At 32.5% G+C, this 22218-nt stretch overlaps 4 non-coding genes across 4 annotated transcripts; 1 reads left to right on the top strand and 3 right to left on the bottom strand.

Moving 5' to 3' along the window:
* Positions 1-5429: 5429 nt before the first annotated feature.
* Trnap-agg lies at positions 5430-5501 on the bottom strand. The gene has a single exon. It is a non-coding gene; the product is annotated as a tRNA-Pro (tRNA).
* A 1171-nt stretch (positions 5502-6672) lies between these two features.
* Positions 6673-6744, bottom strand: Trnap-agg. Its single transcript has one exon. It is a non-coding gene; the product is annotated as a tRNA-Pro (tRNA).
* Positions 6745-10685: 3941 nt separating this feature from the next.
* Trnap-agg lies at positions 10686-10757 on the top strand. Its single transcript has one exon. It is a non-coding gene; the product is annotated as a tRNA-Pro (tRNA).
* A 9310-nt stretch (positions 10758-20067) lies between these two features.
* Positions 20068-20139, bottom strand: Trnap-agg. Its single transcript has one exon. It is a non-coding gene; the product is annotated as a tRNA-Pro (tRNA).
* Positions 20140-22218: the final 2079 nt, after the last annotated feature.

Raw genomic sequence — 22218 nt, 5'->3', positions numbered from 1 at the left:
ACTAGAAGTATTATTAGATATAAATGATTAATATCTTAAATTTAATGTCCAACAATTATGCATATATGTATATATAGAGAGCCGAGATGGCCCAGAGGTTAGAACGCGTGCATCTTAACCGATGATTTCGGGTTCAAGCCCAGGCAAGCACCAATGAATTTCATGTGCTTAATTTGTGTTTATAATTCATCTCGTGCTCGGCGGTGAAGGAAAACATCGTGAGGAAACCTGCATGTGTCTAATTTCAACGAAATTCTGCCACATGTCTATTCTACCAGCACGCATTGGAGCAGCGTGGTGGAATATGCTCCAAACCTTTTCCACACAGGGAGAGGAGGCCTTAGCCCAGCAGTGGGAAATTTACAGGCTGATAATTTAATGAAAAAAAAAAAAATGAAAAAAGAGAATTTTAATGACTTCCTAATAACAAGAAACAGCCTTTAAAAGTCCTAACCGAGCAAAAGAGCTCTTGAAAAGAGGGTTCTGGTGTAGTATAATTTAATCCGAAGCATTTAGGTCTACTCATAATGTAATCCTGCGCCGAGACAAGATCCTTAATAAACAAAAAATAAGCACCTGAAAATTGAGTGGGTTTGAACCCAAAATTTACAGTTTTGGTGCACAGTAAAATTGATAACTTTGATAGAAGCAGCGATAATCATTGTATGTGCACAACCTATGAATAAGCTTATAACGCCAAGTTTACGACTCCGCAAAGTTAATAAATCTTTCTTGGGGCAAGGTTTTTCTGAAAATATATATTTTTTTAACTTTAGATAAATTCAAATCAGTTGTAGAAAAAAAAACAAATAAAGTATTTAGATGACAAAAAAAGCGTAGAGATAATACTTGTTGAATTTTCTTGTATAATTTTATTAAACTTTATACAAGAAAATTCAATAAGTAATGTCTCAAATGCAAATTGGAAAAGAGAAACTACTAAGTTTCTTGCCGGTTCTCCTCGGTAGAATAGGTACATTCCGAACCGATAGTTCTGTAAAATGATTAAAAAGTGCTTGTAAAAGCCTACTTGAATAAAGCATATTTTGATTTTGGTTCATGTCTTCTAACAATTTAGTTCAGGCAGGTAAAGTCAGAGTCCAGCGTAAGTAACAGTCAAGTAATAACTCCTTAATAAAGCGATCCCTGCACGCCGTTCTCTCGGACCGTAAAAACTTTTTTTAATTAAAACGCCCGAGTCGATCCCATCAAAGTTGAGGCGTTTTTTTTTTACAATTTCAAGTGCATTTGGAACGTTCGCTTAAAAGTGTTTTATTTTAATATTTATTTCCAAGTGCGAAAACAATTCAGCGGTTCTTCACACTTAACTACACATGATAAATTAAATTTATAAAAAATAATTAACTTCCTATTCATTTAAATACAATTATTTTTACGCAGTTTATGTATAGTTTATTTCTTAAATGTAACCAACGTCCTCTGTTAAAATATGTGTCAGTAGTGAACTTTACTAACCTTTGGTTTCATATAAATGAGACCAAAAAGTATACATGAAAATGTATTACACAGATATCTTAGAGAATTCCAATACATCTCAGTCGAACATCAACATATACTTCGATCATTGTTTAATAACAAGATTATACGTGAAAGCTATCAACGATTAAATAAAAAAGGCATTTTATTAATGAATTTTGACGTAAGATTAAAATAAATATATTAATTGGGATAGTTAAAATATAAATATTAAAAAAAAATACTTGTGTCCTTCTATACCATAATGTCTATTTGTTATATGTGAATCTAAGCTCAAACTCAAACTCAAATTCCTTTATTCAATATAGAAGCATTACACTTACTTATATTTGATAATAAAATTAAACACTACCGCCGGTTCGGAAAAGAAAATACCCTGAGAAGAACCGGCGCAAGAAACTCAGCTTTGTCCTTTCAGTCTTCTTAACCATTTTTTATTTTTTATTTATCAAATCTACACAGACGTGTCATCTGTAGCTTTGGTATATCTTTTCTTTTATTTTCATTTACTAACGAGTTACACACACATCCTCCAGGAAGATATACGTAGATTTACCTCGAAACAAACAATAATGTACATTTACTAGGAATTTTGAAATTGCAATTTAGAAGAATCTTACATCCTTTATTTTATATAAATGTTCTCACCGTTATTATACAATATAAGCTTACATCGAGGAGGTTGTACATTGAATTTGTTAAATTATTTTTAATTAATTAAATAGTATTTAAAATAGATTTTTTTTTTCGGCTTTTCGTCTGTAGCTAAAGTAACTAACGCATTTGAAGTACATGCTTATCACAGTCTAAATCTTTTTCTTAAACTGCAAAACTGATTTCAAATGGTACGTGTTATATAAATGAATATATATATATATATATATCTTATTATATCATAAATCAAAAAACAACCAAACATATAAGCTATAATTAAACTGAAAGGAAAAGCCGAGGAAATAAATCTATCAATTTTGAAACTCTTGAAAGTTTTAAGCGTTTTTAGCCCTTAAATTCATTCAGAAGTTAAAATTTACGAGCGTGGCCCTGCTTGCATGTGCCTGGATTAAATTCTCACGGTCGGTATATCGGGTAAACCTATTTTTTTCGGTTTCCCTTACTTTGACTTGAGTTTATTCGATTCTTCCTATATTCATTTGTACATTTGAATTGAGATCTTGTCGGTAAATATTTTTATAAGTAGAAGTATATATTTGGAAACAGTGATTACTATGATGAGAATACTCTCAACTTCCTTCTTAAAATATGTCGATCCTATAACGTCGATTAAATTGAAATTCATTGTTTTTTTTTAAATATAGAAGCTTTCTCACTGCAGTGAAAACTACACTGGATCGAAAAAAATCCATACCTGAGAATATTCGCCGTTACCCTAATTTGCTACCAAGGAATCAATATCCAAAATGAGAATTCGAATATTCCCGCTGTACCTCTCCGATTAGGTTAATCAACTCTGCATATTTTGAGGACAGTAAAATTGTCAAATCGAAAAAAAGGCTTGTACTAAAATGGTTCTCATTTTTCCGAAACATTCATCAGATATATAATAAAAGTAACAGCCTCGGCTGGGCCAAGACCTTCACGCTTTTATTGGAAAAGGGCGAGGTTTGATCGATACAACATACATAGAAATTCAAAGTCCAGATTTGAACTCATGATCTACAACTGCATCATTTCGTTTCCATCAGATCTACTTAACCCAAAACTGAAACGAAGAATAAAATAATTTTTCATATGTGAATATGTTATTAGAAAAGTATGAGGATATAGCAAAGTTAGTATGTAGATAAAATAGTATACGTTGTTTAATAACAGTGGAGGAAAGCGAAAAACCCTTGAGGCAGGAACGAGTTCGTAACATAACTTTGTCTCATTACATAGTTGTTATATAACAATGTGCAACGTCACTAGAAGAGTTAGTCGTCGAGGACGAATTATATATGAACGAATGTTTCTAAAGCTAATGATGGCGGGGTCCGAATACAGCGCTCGACGTTTAGGCGTCAGCGTTCAGACGACGAATTATTTTATTCATATGAATAATCCTTATATTTTTTTTTATAGTTTTGTTAAAGTCCTGCTCGGCTGTGGAGGTTTTTTGATAAAAATTGGATATGGCGAGTAATTTTACTCTTCTAGAAGTGAAACAACAACGGAATAAACTTTAAAACTTTTTAATACAAAAGGAAAAGTTACTATATTCTTAATTTTTATTTGAACATTCTAAGAGTCAAATCAAAATCAATAAATCTTTTTTCAAGTAGGCATGTTACAATGTTGAATTAAATCACCTAAACCTACCACCGCTTCGATAAGATTATACAGAGAAAAACCGTCCAGAAACTCAGTATGTACAAGAGTCCACTATTTTAATCACAGAGAATATCAGTAAAGAACAATTACATTTTTATATATCCTGCCTAGACTATAAACACTAAGCCAACGTTTTTTTTTTATCTTTAATGTAATCTTGTATTGAGTAATGCGCCTTATTTATCAATAATTTTTGATAAGAGCTCCAGCTAGGTTCTACTGATAACTTCTAAATTGTAAAACTCATAACGTTAACTTGGCCGATCTGCAATTTTTATCCAAGACTTCGAGAATCACAGTGTTAGAGATCATATCATACTGGAACAATTGTTAGCTAATATTTTATGTTGTTTAACGACGAATTAAAGTAAGTTTATAGGCCTATTAGCACAAAGAACATTCTTACAAACTTACTTGATTTACTGCCTACTTAACTTATAGCCATCATACGTTTATTTAATTTGCAATGGTTGTTTAGGTGAAATTTTATAGGCTGAATTAGAACCATTTACAATTATGTTACGGAGTTGAAATTTTGTACTTTGGTCAGTTTGGTCTTACATATTGTATAGAAAAATCACATGATGACTAAACAAAGTTTGAACTCTTCTCATTATTGGAGATCTCATAACGTTATTCTGCAGTGACAGTGCGTGTCACATGTCGACCGGTGGAATTTACAAACTTATGACGTCATAAGCGTTCCATTATAACTTCTCAGTAACACGTTGCGGCAAATTGATTCTAGCGGGACGCGGGCGCCATTGTGAAATCTGTGGCGACTCCGGATGCCTTCTAAACTACTTTTGACGTACGAAAGTTTGAACTGTCACTTCAATGTGACCAGAAAGTAGGTAATGTCATTAACGTGGTTCAATCTCATGGGTTTGATCGGTTAAGGAAAATATCACGAGAAACTTTATAAAGGTTAAAAAAAAATAAGTTTAAATAAGATGTTAATATTTATTAGTAGCAATACTTTCAGCAAACAAGTAGCAAGGGTAGGGTAAGGACAAAATACAAGAAAACAAATTTTGGTTTTTTTTCGGAGTTTTGCAGACGTACGCAGAAAAACTCGACAAATTTTGCAATCCGATGAATGGCTTAGAAACGCATGAAGAGTAATAAGTTGATAATCAATCGTAACAAAACAAATAAATACATTTTTAAAACAATCGCCAATCAGTTTCACCAATTATTTATCAATCAAATAACTAAATATGAATACAACACAACGCTTCCAAATCTAATACTTAATGAATGCATTATTGTACTGTACATAAATGAAGTCCGTCACAACCAAATACCGCACATTGAATGCACCTGAGTGCCACTCATTAACATATTTGATTAACATTTAAACTAATTAATTTATTAAGTATAACACCTCGCCTTATTGCCTCTACCGGTGACAGAAGGGTTGGTTCATATTTTAGCCAGAGGATCGGAATTGCGATTCAACGGGGAAATGCTGCTAGCGTTCTTGCCACCATTCCACGCGGTCATGATTTATAGTATTTTTAAATATTTTTACACATATTTATTTTTGTATATATCTAAGGATTTCATGTGAATAATTCTTATGTGAATAAAAAATACTTGGGCTCGTCCGGGATTTGAACCCGGGACCTCTCGCACCCTAAGCGAAAATCATACCCCTAGACCAACGAGCCGCTTGTAATAACGGATGAAATATAGAGTCGATTGTTTATGAGTTAATACGCACTCATAATTATTATCAGATTGAACAGTCATTAAGTTTATTAAAGGGTTTGAAGTTATTACTTATCAACAATATGATAAAATATTTAAGTATGTATATTAAAATTATCTGATCTGTCTTCGATATTAGTTTATTGCACGCCCTAGGAATGAGATGATCGCCTCGAAGCTGTTTCAAATAACGAAAATGTATTCATTGTTATTGAATGAAAACAAAAATTGTAAACAATTACATTTATAAAAAAAAACACGTTGAGTTTCTTTCATTTAAATTCTCAGGAGGTGTTTGTTGTGCGTTGTTTCCGAAACGGTGGTACATTTTTGACTATCAATAAACAATGCACTTGTTACATTTCTATATTGAATAAAGATTTTTGACATTGACTTGACTTTGATATATTCGGGATCTCTCTTATCGAATATTTTCATTGTCTAGCGGCCTTTCTCAGGGAAGACTAACTGACAACATTAATATCTTACAAAAGTTTGTATTTAACTCAAGTGCACTCTATATTGCTTCATTCTCACTATCCCATGGGGATATCTAACTCGATTGGAAAGAGTATAGGGTTGGGACCAACGGTTGGACTTGGTTTCGAAAACGGGCGCGCTGGTCGACGACGACCTAAGAGCACTTAGTGTCAATTTCACTCTACAGACTCCCACATGTGGTGAAAGGAGTTCGTGCAGCGCACCTGTTCACAATAAATAATATAAATACAAAATAAGACAAAGTTCATTTTAATAAATCGCACTTTTTAATCTATAATCACACTGCAGACTTTCCAATGCTTAGCTAAGACCTCTACCGTAGAGAGAGCATGTGTTCTCTATCCTTTCCTTCGACACCGAATACGAAATTAATTATAAATATAAATCATGCATGTAAATTTTGTCCTCCGGGTTTGAAATCACAATCTTCGGTAAACAGTCATGTTCTAACCATTGGGATACATTAGCACTTCAAACCTTTCATAATATTACGTTATGTTCATATATATGTATATATATGAATAATTGTTGGACGTTAATTGTAAGATATTAATCATTTATATATAGTAATACTTCTTGTAACGGACTGTTAAGATTGTCAATAAATAAGACGAAAAAATAAAAACAATTGGGCTCGTCCGGGATTTGAACCCGGGACCTCTCGCACCCTAAGCGAAAATCATACCCCTAGACCAACGAGCCGCTTGTTAATACTGTCAAAATAAAAAGTCATAATATTTTTAATAACATATCGTATTGATTGTACGACGTACATTGATAATTCCTTTCACCAAAATGAGTACTCTTGTAATACCTAATGAGCAACGGTCGAAATATGACTATATTTTTTACTTGTACTTTATGATATTTCTCGCAAAGAGTAGCATAGTTATAATGGCCATCAAACATAAATAAAATTAAAGAAACAACTGCCGTTTTACTTCTGTTTAAGTAACTAGCAATACTAAACTTTTTTAGCAACAAATTCAAATCCGTGCACATATTACTTTGATATTTAGAGCATTATTTTATCTGTGATTATTTTATGCTATTTAATACTAACAGCTCCGATTTCGTGATTGATCCGACAATGATTTACCCTTTACAATTTTTGACTAATATGACATAAACATTCATGATCAATAGATTAGCTGATAAGTTTTCGGTATCATGATGTTATTTATAATCTCTGAACTTTGTCAAAAAATATTTTTTTAAATATTAATTTCTGTGAACTGTGACCACTTACGATTAGGTAAAACATTTTACAGTCCGCCTACATCTATCAATAAATAATAATAAATCCTAATAGCGTTTATTATTTGAATTTACCTAAATGCTAATAGCGGAGCCGAGATGGCCCACTTCACTTCAGCACCACTGAATTTTCATGTGCTTATTTTGTGTTTATAATTCATCTCGTGCTCGGCGGTGAGGTAAAACATCGTTAGCATGTGTCTATTCCACCAACCCGCATTGGAGCAGCGTGGCGGAATATGCTCCAAACCTTCTCCTCAAAGGGAGAAGAGGCCTTAGCCCAGTAGTGGGACATTTACAGGCTGTTAATGTAATGCTAATAGCGTGTTAATAGTTTAAAAAAAAACTATGAAAAGACGATAATTTATTATAAAAGGGCGCGCCTTCATGCGCGAGTTTATGTATACTGCCGTTGGAAGTGAATTATATTGAATGATATATATTTAATTGAACTTTTTAATATGCAATCATAATTTCCCTGTAGAATAAAAGTCTATAAATTTACTACTGCTGGGCTAGAACCCCCTATACCGCTGTGAAAGCTTAATTTTATAACATAATAGTAAATAATCGACTTCTTAATCTTCACTGCAAGCCCATCTGGGTAGTTAACATCCACTAATCAGATACTCTACCGCAAATCAGTAATACTTAGTATTGTTGTGTTCCGGTTTGAACGGTGAGCCAGTGTAACTACAGGCACAAGGTTGGTGGCGCAATGGTGTGACGTAAGGAAAGGTTATTTCTTAAAGCGGCAATGATTATGGACGGAGGCGAACACTTACTATTTGACCGTTCGCCTACTTATAACATAAAAAACTATAAACACGCTTTTAAAAGTTACAAAGAATAATAATCGAATAAGTCATATCTATTTATCCGATAGGGCCATAAAGTAAACCATATAATTTATTTAACATATAAATGTATAAACAATTGACAATTGAATTTAAACAGAAATTTTAAACAATATGAATCAATATTTGAAAATCATTTATTGTATAAACAGCGCCTAGTCGTCCCTAGTAAGATATACAAAATCGACACATTTTTTTTTCTCAAACAAACAAACTCTTTAGCTATATATGTATAGATAATGTCTTTTAATAAAGGCATGACAAAGTCATGTTCACTACACACGGCTAATAGGAACGATTTACAAGTTATGAGATGGTGAGGAACTGGGTCAAATTGGTGATCGGTACAAAGTAAAGGAACGGAATGAAACATAGCGAGTTTTCCTCATTTATGTATACTCTGCACCCTCTCCTAAGCTATCGTTATATACATATAATTTACACGCTGTCTGCCCGTTCATGGAAAGGATAATGAAAAAAATAAAATAATTGCTGGAACGTAAACCGTTATGAATTCTATGAATTATTAACGTAAGTTTATAGAATATTTATTGGAGAGGGAGAAGAATATGATTATTATACGAGTGTGCGTATTTATTGCTATGATTATAATATGTTAAGACAAGAGGGATCATTAAATAAAAAAGGAGATATTAATCATTATTCGACAAGAATCCCTAGTATTGTCTTGTTTCTTTATTTCATAAATAAATAATATATTTAATAAAGTATAAATATTACTAAATCATATTATAAAGATTAAATAAATGATTGGTTATCATATATGTATATGTCACCGTAAAATTATAAATACCGTTAGATTATAATCTACTTCTCAAGATTGTGAACTGTCCAAAGATTGTGAACCGTAACATACCGCTTAGAATTTAACGCTTTAATCTTCGGTAGATTATAATCTACCGAAGCTCATTAAAGTTAAATTATAAAAACTCTAACCTAATCTAACCGAAATATCATAGACTATAGAAATTTTTGACGTTTAAATTTCAGTTAAATCACCGTTCATAATATTTTGGCAGTTTACAATCTCGCGAGATAGATGACAGTCTACCGGTATATACAATTTTGCAGTTATATTCTAATACTTTATATGAGATACTAATATATAAATGCGAAAATAACTGTCTCAGTCTGTCGCACTTTCGCGGCTAAAGAACCGGGTTGGATGAATGCTATTAAAAATATAAAACGCCTAATATTCCATCAATCTAACTCAGCATCCAGAGTTACTGTATGTTTATCAGCCCGCAATGTAGCATCGTGGTGATAGAAAGTAAATTTTAAACTTTCCTCTTTATAGAAGAGTCGTTTGTCTTACAAGACTATACTAGGAAGATATCATTGATGAGACCGTCAGCAACAAAATCACCAATAATAAGTAACAATTTTAAATATAGAATCTTTAAATCAAACTGCTCCCAAAGGGTTTAATAACCGGATGAAATCAATATTTTCCATTATTTCGTTTCTTAATTGTTGAATATTTTACGTTGCCTAAAACATGTTTTGTAAGAATTCCCAGGCGATTTAACGAGTTGCGTTTTTTATTGCAATATTTTTACAAAAAAGAATGGGTGGTCCTTGCCGACTATTTTAGTACCCACTCATCGTGTTCTGTCACTAAACATACTGTTTCTACTAATCTCAATATTGTTGTGATTCAGTTTGGAGCTTGAGTTAGACAGTGTACCTACAAAAGTGACGTAACATCTTAGTTGTCAAGTTTGTTTGTTCATTGGCGATACAAGGAATGGTTAAATTTTCTTGCTGCTGCACAATTTCATAAGTTAAGTAACTACAAATTATCTAACCAGTATAGAAGTAGTAGTTCTTTCATAATATTGATTACAATTTTAATCTATGGTAATATTATAATTGCGAAAGTAACTGTTACCTTAAACTATCTATCTGTTATACCTATCTATCTATTACCTTAAACTGCTGAACCGATTTAGATGATCATCTATACGGAGATAGTTTGAGTCCCAGAAAAAAAAATGGGCTACTTTTTTAGTCGGCAGGTAAAGTCGCAGGTTAAGGCTAGTTATATGTAAAACATAATGTGATAGTAATAATTTCTTGTTAAATAATATTGTATTTACATATGTCTATGATCTCGACCTGTCAACTGTCAAACCAAAAGTAGGTACAGTTTAAAAATAAAATATCTCCCATTGGCTACCCATATTTTATCAAAACATAATCCTAATTATTATTTTTATGTTATTGTAAGCTTATATTGTAATAATTTAAACAAAAATGAGTCTTATATTTTAAAAATATCTGTTAAACAATTCATTTATTTTCCATGTTGGTGTCATCCTTTAAACGTATTACGTTTACACGTAATTCAATAAATAATAATAATGTTCATTGCGTGTGATGCGTACGGCACGCTCGCTAGAGAATGTTCTCCTTAAATCAATGCTAGTAGGTCACCTTTCACCGAAAACTCGCTATGTACGTAATTTAAAACATATATCAGAAGATTTAGAAGTGGTCTGCAACGGCTCGTTGGTCTAGGGGTATGATTTTCGCTTAGGGTGCGAGAGGTCCCGGGTTCAAATCCCGGACGAGCCCAAGTATCTTTTTATTTATTAACATATTTTTTTTTACTGCGTTACTACTGGATTAATTTCACATAGTCTACTGATGGTAGTTTAACGTTCAATTTAATTCCTTAACATTGCGAGTAAAGTTTTTGAAGTCACCTTTGTAAATATATCTAAAAAGTTAACCTGATGGTAAGTGGCCATAGCCCAGAAACATTGATACCTTAAGAAATTTAAACCATTCCTTATATCGCCCATGCGTTTACAACCATAGCAACCACCCTCGTGTTTAGTTGCACAGGCTCACTTCCGACTCAGGCACATTTTAAAGTGGAAGATAAAATACTGCTCGGAATATATGCATAGAATATACTATACTGGAGAAGGCTATTTTGAACAGGCACTTTAGGAGCACCATGGTAAGGTATTAAATGTAATGTAAATCTGATATCGGTTCTGAATATAGATTCTGCTGAGAATAACCGCATGAAAGTCCGTTACTACTTTCTACCAACTTACATCTTAAATACAATTAAATAATTATTTATTCCGTATGAAAATTAACGAATACTAAACCCAGACTTTTTTTATAGTCATTTATCAGTATTTGACGTGAACATTTTTTGGCACGCCTCGGGGGTAACACCCTCTCGTATCGGCGGTAAACAGCAAAACTCTCTCTTATGTCGACAAGACTCCATTGCTTGGTGACAAGGCGTGTGGTATAATTCCTTGGAATATATTGTAGTAACAAATAAAAAATATGTTTATCGTTGTCGTTGATATATTTTATTGTTTAAAGAATGCATTTTTAAAACAATAAAGGATTAAAATGTAAAGTATTCTATAGGTCTGTTCTGTAAAAACTCCACAACCGATAACACTGCACGGTGAACCCCATAAAGCCTGTTATATAAGCTCACCTGTGATTAACGCAGGCATTACCGTTCGTCGACCGCTTCAGATGAACGATTCAGTGATGTGTGAATGTCGATGGTACTTATCGATATTTATTTATTTAACAGAAGTGGATATAAAAAGACAATACATATTATGATAAATAAATAAGTCTTGAATACATTTCAAGACTAATTTATATACCTCTAATTATTTGATAGCGCAACATGATCAGAATAGTTTCGATACTGATAATTAACATTAAATATACTAAAACTTTTAAATGTATTATGTATCGTTAGGTTAAGGATGATTATTATTTATTAGCGACACATAACAGATGAGAATTTTATCATAATAAATCATTCGGTATTATTAATAAGCGCCTTTGATAATTTATGATATATTTTTATGTTTAATAAATTTTTCAATCATTCACTCAAAATATACTAATTTTATTCAATTAATTTGATCTTTTAAGCACTTTAGAATCGTCGGTTTAAAAGATTATATCTATATAAACGAAAATAATTCTGTCTGTCTGTAACTCTTTCAGACGAACCAGTGAACCGAATTTGATAAAAACTGTTATAAAGAAAGCTCAACCTAAAACTTTACGTTACGTTATAACTTTACGTTTTTTTCGTTGAATAATTTGGAAATGATGATATCTTCTAAAATAATAATTTAACCGATCATTTTAATCTAAATGAAAGCCCAAGGCAACTAATATGTTTATCTGAATACTTCCTCTATTTGGTAGGACTTTGTACAAGCCCGTCTGGGGAGGTACCACCCACTCATCAGATATTCTACCATCAAATAGACTGCTACTTGACTGCTAATATATGTGAGTACTGACTCACATATATTGTTATGTTCCGGTTGGAAGTTAGACTATGTAGTTATAGGCACAAGGCACATCTTAGTTCTTAAGGTTCCTAATGTAATGTATATTAGGTATTTCATACAGCGGCACTGTCTATTGACGATGGTGTCCACTTACCATGGGTCCGTCGGATTACCTATATGATACAAAATAAGGAGACATAGCTTTTTAATAAATATGATATAAAAAAGACGCATGATATTCCAGAATTTTCTATAGGCTTTTTAGTACCTACAATTTTCTAATACATTGTATTAATGCATGTACGTCCCAAAGCTTAGCTGGCGTAGCTATGTAAGCTTACGAAAACAGTTTTTTGGACAAAACATCGTCATAGCTCAGCCATTTTGTAAAAAATATTTACAAATGTATACACATCTTCCTCGTCCTTTCCGTTAAAAATAGATAAGCCTGAAATGTTTTTATTCTATAAATAAAACGATTTGCGTTATTTCATTATAATATAACGGAATATTGCCATTATTCAGGCTGAATGGACTTTGCGAGACGAAAAGTTTTTACATTGAGGAAGTAAATATACAAGTCGAAATTAAAAATAGCTCCTATACAAATCATGACCGCTTGGAATGACGGGAAGAAAGCTAGTAGCATTTCGCTCGTGGAATCGCAATTACGAAAGTTATTGTCTATAAGGGAAAATATATTAATCGTATCCCTTTGTCCTTGTTCATATTTTTTTATATATTTAACTGTAAATTAAATGCGGGCGATTCGAAAGAACATATAATTAAACGTCCGTATTATTCATTATTCGACGACCTCCGTGGTCGAGTAGTCTGTACACCGGTTTTTATGGGTACGCCACTCTGAGGTCCCAGGTTCGATTCCCGGCTGAATCGATGTAGAAAAAGTTCATTAATTTTCTATGTTGTCTTGGGTCTTGGTGTTTGTGATACCGTTGTTACTTCTGATTTTCCATAACACAAGTGCTTTAGCTACTTACATTGGGATCAGAGTAATGTTTGTGATGTTGTCCAATATTTATTTATATATTTATTATTTATTTATTTTGACGCTAAACATTAATACACAACATAATTAAAATTTCTATTAAAATAAATATCGGATTGGATGTGGAAGGCGATGACTTTTGGAGCTTTGGCGAGTTTTGCAGATAATTGCAATTGGCCGACGATAGCGAAGATATCATACACTGCTGTTATAGAGACATGAAAAAGTACTAGAAATATAAACCTTATTCATGTATTTCTTACACACATATATACATCATCACATCACATTTGACCTTGACATATCACCCAAAGAGTTTACTTCATAAAATTTCGTCTTCATAAATTATCATCATCGTCATCTTCCTGCCCTTATCCCAATTTTACTTGGAGTCGGCGCAGCATGTCTTCTTGTTCCATACTTCTCTGTCGGACGTCATCTCACAAGTAACGTTCTTTCTAACCATATCGTCTTTCACACGATCCATCCATCGTTTCTTCGGTCGTCCCCTTTCTCTCAGCTAACGGTACCACTTTCAGACTTCCTCTTATGTACTCATTCCGTACTCTATCCATTCGCGTAACACCACACATTCCTCTCAGCATTCTCATCTCCGCTACATGCAATTGTCTTTCAGTCATCCCGTTTGTAGCCCAACACTAACAAATAGACAAACAATAACAACAACTTCATAAATAACGATCGATATTCAGTTAACGAACACCACTATTATCCTAATCTATTGTAAAGATCAGCTATTAAGACGCGTCGGAAAGTGTTCGTGACGTTTCGGAGCACCCTTACTGTGAAGCCTTATTTATACCAACATTCGAGGAAGTATATCTATGACGCATTTCCGGGAAACGTTTACAACTTACACAGACGCGGTCATTGTATGAAAGAATTAAATCGAAACAATATTTATTCTTGAATCTTGTTATGATACAAGCACCGCCAGTGTCCACCAGCAGACCCAAATGGTCTATTTAACTCTCCAAAAATATATCATTCAGAGTGTTCCGTATCTCTAAAGGAAAGATACCCTTATTAGATTACTACTTTGTTGGACAACATCATATACATTACTCTGATTCCAATGTAAGTATCTAAAGCACTTGTGTTATGGAAAATCGGAAGTGACGACTGTACCACATGCACCCAGACCCAAGACAACATAGAAAACTAATGAACATTTTCTACATCGACTCGGCCGGGAATCGAAGGGGCGTACTCATGAAAACCGGCGTACACACTACTCGACCACGGAGGTCATATTACAAACAAACTAAAGGAACCTTTGGAAAGTCTCAATCTTAAAATAACCTGGTAAGTCTTTCAGTATTGTGTGGTGGTACGAAACCCTCAGTAGCAATTTTCCCGGTTTTTTTTTTAATTATGATTATTTGTCATTTGCAGAAAGTAATTATGAAATATTCGTATTGAATTGTATTTAATTACCGAGGAAAATGTCAATTACTAAAGCGTGGAAGTGTAAAATACGTTCAGCATAAATTAAGAATTAAAATGTGTCTATTCACATTTCATTGAAAATAAATTAATCTACTTCTATTGGGTTAATGATTTTTGTCAAAAGTTTTATGAGAATTTACATTTTAACGTGGAGGGACGTAAGTGAATAGATCTATATCACTATTTGACATTTTCCGATCTGTCAACGATGAGTTCTTAATTGTTCTTTTAGAATAAATTTATTCAAAAAATCATAATCAAAATATACTTTATTTCAGTAGGCTTTTACAAGCGCTTTGAAATCGTCAATTAACAAACTATATTTAGTGATACTACCACCGGTTCGGAATGCAGATTCTACCTAGAAGAACCGACAAGAAAATCAGTAGTTACCTTTTTTAACATTTAAAAATACAAAGTTAAATACAATTACATATGTATATAATACATCCTGCCTGGAATTCAACAAGTATTAACTCCGCGCTTTTTTATCATCTATATAATCTTGTATCGAATAATATGCCTTCTTTACCAATGTATTTTTTATTGATGAACACACAGTTAATGCTTCACCATACAACTATCATCCGTCTTTTGATTAAGCTATTATGTCTTTGATACTTTTTTTTCGATTTTTTTATATACAGACAAACTTTTGGCATTGTTTTATTTCACGCATTGGTCTGCGGTTACTCATTTATCAACCACTAATATCAATTGTCAAGTCGTTGGGACGGAATTAAAACCGATCGACGTAAACAAATTTACTTTCAGATACCGCTTTCGGTATTGGTTAAAATATCAAAAGCTGCCCAACTTTGATTGAATAAAAACGGTTGATTAAATTTATTCGATTCAAAGGATGAATTAAAACTCAATTGTAAGACTATTATCCAATGAAGAAAATTTTGTCGATTGGTATAAAATGTTCATTGCCTTTATGAATACGAGTTGTTAATTTTAAACGTTTTTGATTCGATCTATCTGGCAGACCAATCGGTAAAAGATATTTGCGGGCTCAAATATGTTACGATGAATTTTCACGCGCTAAGTACGTAATAAAATCATCTCGAGTCAAATTTATATCTGACCCATATTGGAACAGATAGGTGATACAAATGACACATTTCAACACAATTATCTGGCAGACTCTTAAATTATATTCAATTAAAATCAAATTCCTTTATTTAACATAAAAGTATTACACTTAATCACACTTGATTGGTTGTCAAGTGAAACACTACCACTGGTTCGGAAATGAAATTACCCTGAGCTGAGGATTCGGTGACAGAAACTGAGCGTGTTTTTCTTGTCAAGCTATGTTTACATATATTCAATATCACAGAGATATAGCCAGGAAGCTATCGTTTCATTCCCAAGGTGTACTATTAACCAGGAACTCAGTAATTGTATAATTTATTTTTTTCCTAGCAGTGGCATATATACGGGTTACGGCTAAAACGCAAATCATTTAATTTCTTTCATCAAAAACAGCGTTGACATAATTATGTACTTCCATATCGAAGTTATTTTTGTAACACTTTAAGTCATAAAAAATGTTTCAGAACTTTACACTCTCTGTTTTACATACCCAAAATATGAGACTTTCAAATAAAGTTTATTGTGTTTAAGTTGTTTCATAGCTGGTGATCTTGGATAATCCATTCAGAGATATCGAATCTTAAACCAAGTTTATTTTAACCTCAGATAAACGTTCAACGGAAATTAAAAAAAAAACGATTTGAACATAATCAACCCATAAATAAACCACACGACTGTATCTTTTTACATTAAGATCATTGAAAATTGACTGAGGAATACCAAAAAAATCGACAGCAAAATCCTTTACGAATAACACGATTCATTTTCCTTAAACATAAAAGTATCCTTTGAATTAATGTAACCTCTTTGAAGGAATGTTTTTGTATACAAGAGTCCTCAAAGTAACGGAGTCGATTCCTCCAAAGCTTCATAACTAGGTCAGTTTGGTTTACGTAAACACAGTACGTGTGATGGAGTTTAGTGCTTAAGACCCTATCGCGATGGGATAGCCGGCGATCAACGCTGAAAAATGAAGCAATATATTTAAAAGCATCCTCGCCTCGTGTTTTAGTTTATGAAGAATCTATAAATGACGTCATGCTTTTGAATTGTGTTGTGATTTATTAAAAAAGTGATGATTTAATTTTAATTTTACTATAGGGAAACAATGAGATGAATCTTATTCATCAGCTAAGATTCCATTGCTGTTCATTGCACAATCATTAAAATTTAACAAAGACTCAAAATACTTAAAATCAAATAGGTGGAAATATACAATCCAATGAGATCAATAAATGTAAAGGGAAGTCAATACAATTAAAAATAAAATAACAAAATTATCCATGTATATAAAAAAATAATTATCCTTATTCAGACCACGTGTATTTTACCTAAGTTAAAGGTGGTACCTTTCTGAGTTTTCATGTGATTAATTTGTGTTTGTAATTCATTTCATGGTCGGCAATGAACGAAAACATCCTGAGGAAACTTGTTCCGAATAAAATATACAATCATGTGACTGTATTTTTATGTCAGTAAAGTTATTTCAGTTTATTTTTATTTATACTTATTTGGATTATTTTTGCATTGAGACGTATTTATAATAGTTGTAGAGTATCGTGAAATAGGCTGTAAGTGCTGAGCTAAGGACTCTTTTTCTCTTTAAAAAGAAGGTTTGGAACTTGTTCCACCACAGTGCTATAATGTGGGTATTTTAATGGGAATTTAGTGGTATTGTTATATTTCAACTCGCAATTGTCGTTTAAGATGCACGCTTTCTGACTGGGTCATCTCGGCTCATATAGAGGTTAAGTGAACTATTCAATTTACTCTTGTGTTATTTATTGTTTTAAAAATGATGTTATATGTTTTTTATTGCTGTTTTAGTATAAATTATCTAAAATGTGTTGTGTTACAATTAATATCTTTTTTATAACCTTATCTTCGTTTTGATAGAATCGTCGACATCTTGGTGGTAAGGTTAATGTAGGTTACCTATGTATATCATATATTCTATAATTTTTAGTATTATCGTGTTCCAAATTTGAAAAGTGAGTGAGTCAGACTAACAGGCAGAAGGGAAATAATAACTTCGATTTTTTTATTGATACGGTCTAGCAAAAATGATACCTGACATAGACATTTTCTTCTCAGCTCGCCATTACATTATGAACCTTAAATAAGATGCGAAGCCTGCCTACCTATTTTTATATAAAATAAGAAAATAAACAACACAAAATAATAATGATATCAGATTACGTAATTAGTTAATTGAACTTGTCCAAGCGAGCGTCCGGAGTATTATTATGAATGGGATTAGCCGTGTTTTATTTTGATTAATATAAAGCTTCCAGCCTACAGGGAGGCTTAGAAAGCTATGCACGAGTATTTACCCTCGTTTTGTATTAAAATACACGTGCCATCTCTCAAAGCCGCTTACGCACACGCCATGCATAAAATGTCATTCTGATTCGTTGATTTGTGTGTGTACTGTACCGTGCTGCGCCGTGTTCCGTTTGTACTTAAGGGAGTGCTTAATATATTTTGATAAGCTCATATAATTTTGTTGCGATAAAAATACTTAGTCCATAATGCGTTTGCTTTTGACTTTTATTATCAAGTTTGATTTGTGTGCAACTTATTCTATGTCTACTTACTAGCTGTTCGTCTAGAATGAATCTTTTTAAAAACAACCTTTTATAGGCATACAAAAATGTTTGACTAGCACGTTCACCATTGGGGAGAAAATCAATTCAACTCTATAGAGTAAAACTCCACCAAGTAATAATATATTATTACTTGTTGGAGTTTTACAAATGGGTCACCTAATGGTAAGAAGACCAGTACCCTTAGACATTGGTGCCATAAATTTAACCATTCCTTACATCGCTATTACGCTACTATGGGAACTAAATGTAAAGTCCCCTGTGCCTGTAGTTAGGCTGGCTCACTTATGGCGTTGCACCTACCACGACCCAATAAAAAAAAATCTCTTATGCCGTCGTCTGGGAGGAATATAAAAAAAAAAAACTCAAAATCAACGATGTCTCTGTATTTGAAGTCAAATTCCTCATCCAGGTCGGCTATACACCAACTCAATTTTTCTCTCTACTTACCATGAGGCAGTTCATTTGCCCAAACGCCTACAGATGTCAAAAAAACACTATCTAATAAAAGCAATAGGTGTATAGAGAGCAGTTGAGATTATAAGATCATCATATTTTGCTGACTTTAAAATACAGTGAAAACCTAGAACGCTGGAGAAATATTGTTCACTTATTAACACAATCTCAGTAAACAGCTAACAGCTTCTTGCGAAGTAAATTATACTAGCATTAGGACTTTGTAACCTCCTCTGCTTAAGAATGAAGTTGCAGCTTATTACTATGTTAAAACTTCACAAAATATGACTTGCTTTAAAATATAACTTTTAATATTGTGTCAATGATAATAATGAATCTTAGTATTGTTGTGTTCCAGTTTGAAGGGTGAGTGAGCCATTGTAACCATAGGCAAAAGAGACAAGACGAAGATATAAGGAATGGTTATTATTTCTCACAGCCCCATCGTCCATGGGCGATGGTAAACACTTACCAGCTTTTCACCATCGCCGCCAACCTATATCAAAAGAAAATACTTTGTTCATTCATCATCCCACATCGAAACATATCCCGCAGAACAGAAAAGATCAAATGACGCCTTAAATTTTGAAACAAAATGTAAAATTCTAATATTATAAATACAAATGTAATTATGTTTGTTGAGATAACACTTTTCACGCTTTATCCACTGAACCGATTTAGATAAAATTTGATAAAGAGATAGCTTTATTCTAGGAAAGGACATAGGCGACTTTCTTATTCACCACTCGAGGCGGTAAAGAGAGAGCAAAGCCGCTGGTTCCGCTAGTAACGTATATAACAAATAGAGACCATCAAATATGCTTAAAATTAAGCGAAATAATCAAGAAACATGGCATATGTCTGATCAATAACCATTTTTGAAAAATGATTAACAATTGTTTTACATAATTGAATAAATATATATATATATATATAAAAAATAATTTGGGCTCGTCCGGGATTTGAACCCGGGACCTCTCGCACCCTAAGCGAAAATCATACCCCTAGACCAACGAGCCAACTGTCTAACAACTCGAAATATATGCTCAGACTGAACACGCTCATAACATGACAAAGTACTTTCACTTAAAAATTATCTAAGATATATTATAGTCAAAGAGCTGACAGCAACTTTAAACAACTCACAAAGAGATACAAGGCTTGTGATGCGTATACTAACTTAATTAATCTAGTAAAATAACACAACGTAATAGTGCCTTTTGAACTTTGGTGTTTATTAATAATTAATAAATATATAATTAAATATATATATAATAAAATATATAATATAAGTACATAATAAATAATTAAATAAATAACTAATGTACCTGGGGACATCATAAAATTATTGAGAAATCTACCAAATTTTAAATATTAAAGTTTTTCGTAATTTACATTGCCTATACCCTAAGCCTCATTTAGCCTAAGGTTCCAAATAAACTTTCATCCTCTATTTGAAACTCTTATGGGTTTTATATTTAATCTACTTTAGCTACTGACTTTGACTCATAAATAGAAGTCTAAACGGGTATTTTTCATATTTTCAACATCGGAAAAAGACAAATCAAGTACAATACGAAATTAACCTTCTAATTGATTTATTTTCAAAAATGCTGTAATACCTATATTTCGCTGATGAACAGAAACTTAAAAATCAATTTACATATTTCTAACGTTCAGAAATGAAAAATTTGCTTACACACTCGTATCCTGTGACAAATATCCTGAACACATCTCATTACTGGAAACCGATTGAAATATTTCACAAAATTCCTTCCCTATTTAAACAACGTAGGCGTTGAATTTTGAGATCTATCTTAATGCTTACCTACACTTCACAAGATATTCCTAAGTAAAGTTTCAAACTGCTAGACCTGCTAATTTAGGCAGTTCATTTTATATCAGTCAGTCATTCTATAATTTTCGTAGAAGATTTATAAAATTAAATATATTATTTATATTCAATTACTAAGTAATAATTATTTAAATCGGCCCCGAAATTGACTTATTAGGTAATTTTATTTTCACAAGGTTATTTCTGTCGTTGAGATACAAAAAAATAAGTAAAGTTACTTAAAACAGTTGATCCTGCGGTTCAACTCTTCTGGTCGCATTTGCCGTCCTTGGATAGGATTACAGTGAGGGATTAGAGAGTACACTTGTACTTGCCTTCCTGGCGAAAGACTGCCGTTGCCGAAATCGGTCAAGGACACCACCATCTCCATACATGAAAATAGCGCTATTTATAGTCCCCTTAAACTATAGTTTTAGGACGGTGTCCAATGAAATACGTACCGTTATTCCACTGTCCCATTTGTATAATTATATATTGTTCATCCGTGTTCGGTATTTGGGTATTAAGCTCCGACAATTTAATTTGTGCGTCAATAAACGAAAATCAGATTTAAGTTTGGGTTTAATTTGAACTGTCTGCTTCGAATTTCTAATGTTCAATTCCCGTTAATGACGGTGCGTTGTGTACAGTTCAATTGTTTCTATCAATAGTTCATTTATCTCTTAAATCTAGTGCCAATAATATTCTAGCGTTTGTAACTATAAGATCCGAGATGGACTGAGTTAGTGTATTAGTATATTTTCTTATTGTTTATTCATTCATCCCGGCTCTACGAAAAAAAAGTTTTATTGGAAAATAAGTGAATTAAGTAAGTAAATTGTCGAATACTTTCTTGTCATGGCTGTACATTACTATTTAAATTAATTGCCGGATTTTTTGGGCATCGAATGTTCCAACGAGAATGCGAATTAGATAAATTGCCAATTTGCTAGATTACTTTGAATTTCGAACATTAAAAGACAAATAAGCAATTGTTTTTAATTAAAGTTACCGTTTCGCGTTTTAAAAAGTATTTCAAGACTTAAATAGGACACGAAAACAACAATACCATGTAATGTAATATCACATATTATGACTTCGTTAGAATCATAAATTACGGAGTTTAATGAGTTGGTAATCATTCTTTGGGTATCACATTGTTGGTATTTTGACAGAGAAATGATACTCATTTCGTTGGTTAAATTACTAATTATAATGATGTTGATAGATAGGTTTCGTGTTCAACTCCTTAAAAATTATCTGA

This window comes from Vanessa atalanta, chromosome 14, assembly GCF_905147765.1.
Source record: "Vanessa atalanta chromosome 14, ilVanAtal1.2, whole genome shotgun sequence".
Taxonomy (NCBI): Eukaryota; Metazoa; Arthropoda; class Insecta; order Lepidoptera; family Nymphalidae; genus Vanessa; species Vanessa atalanta.
This window is presented reverse-complemented; position numbering and strand designations above follow the sequence as displayed.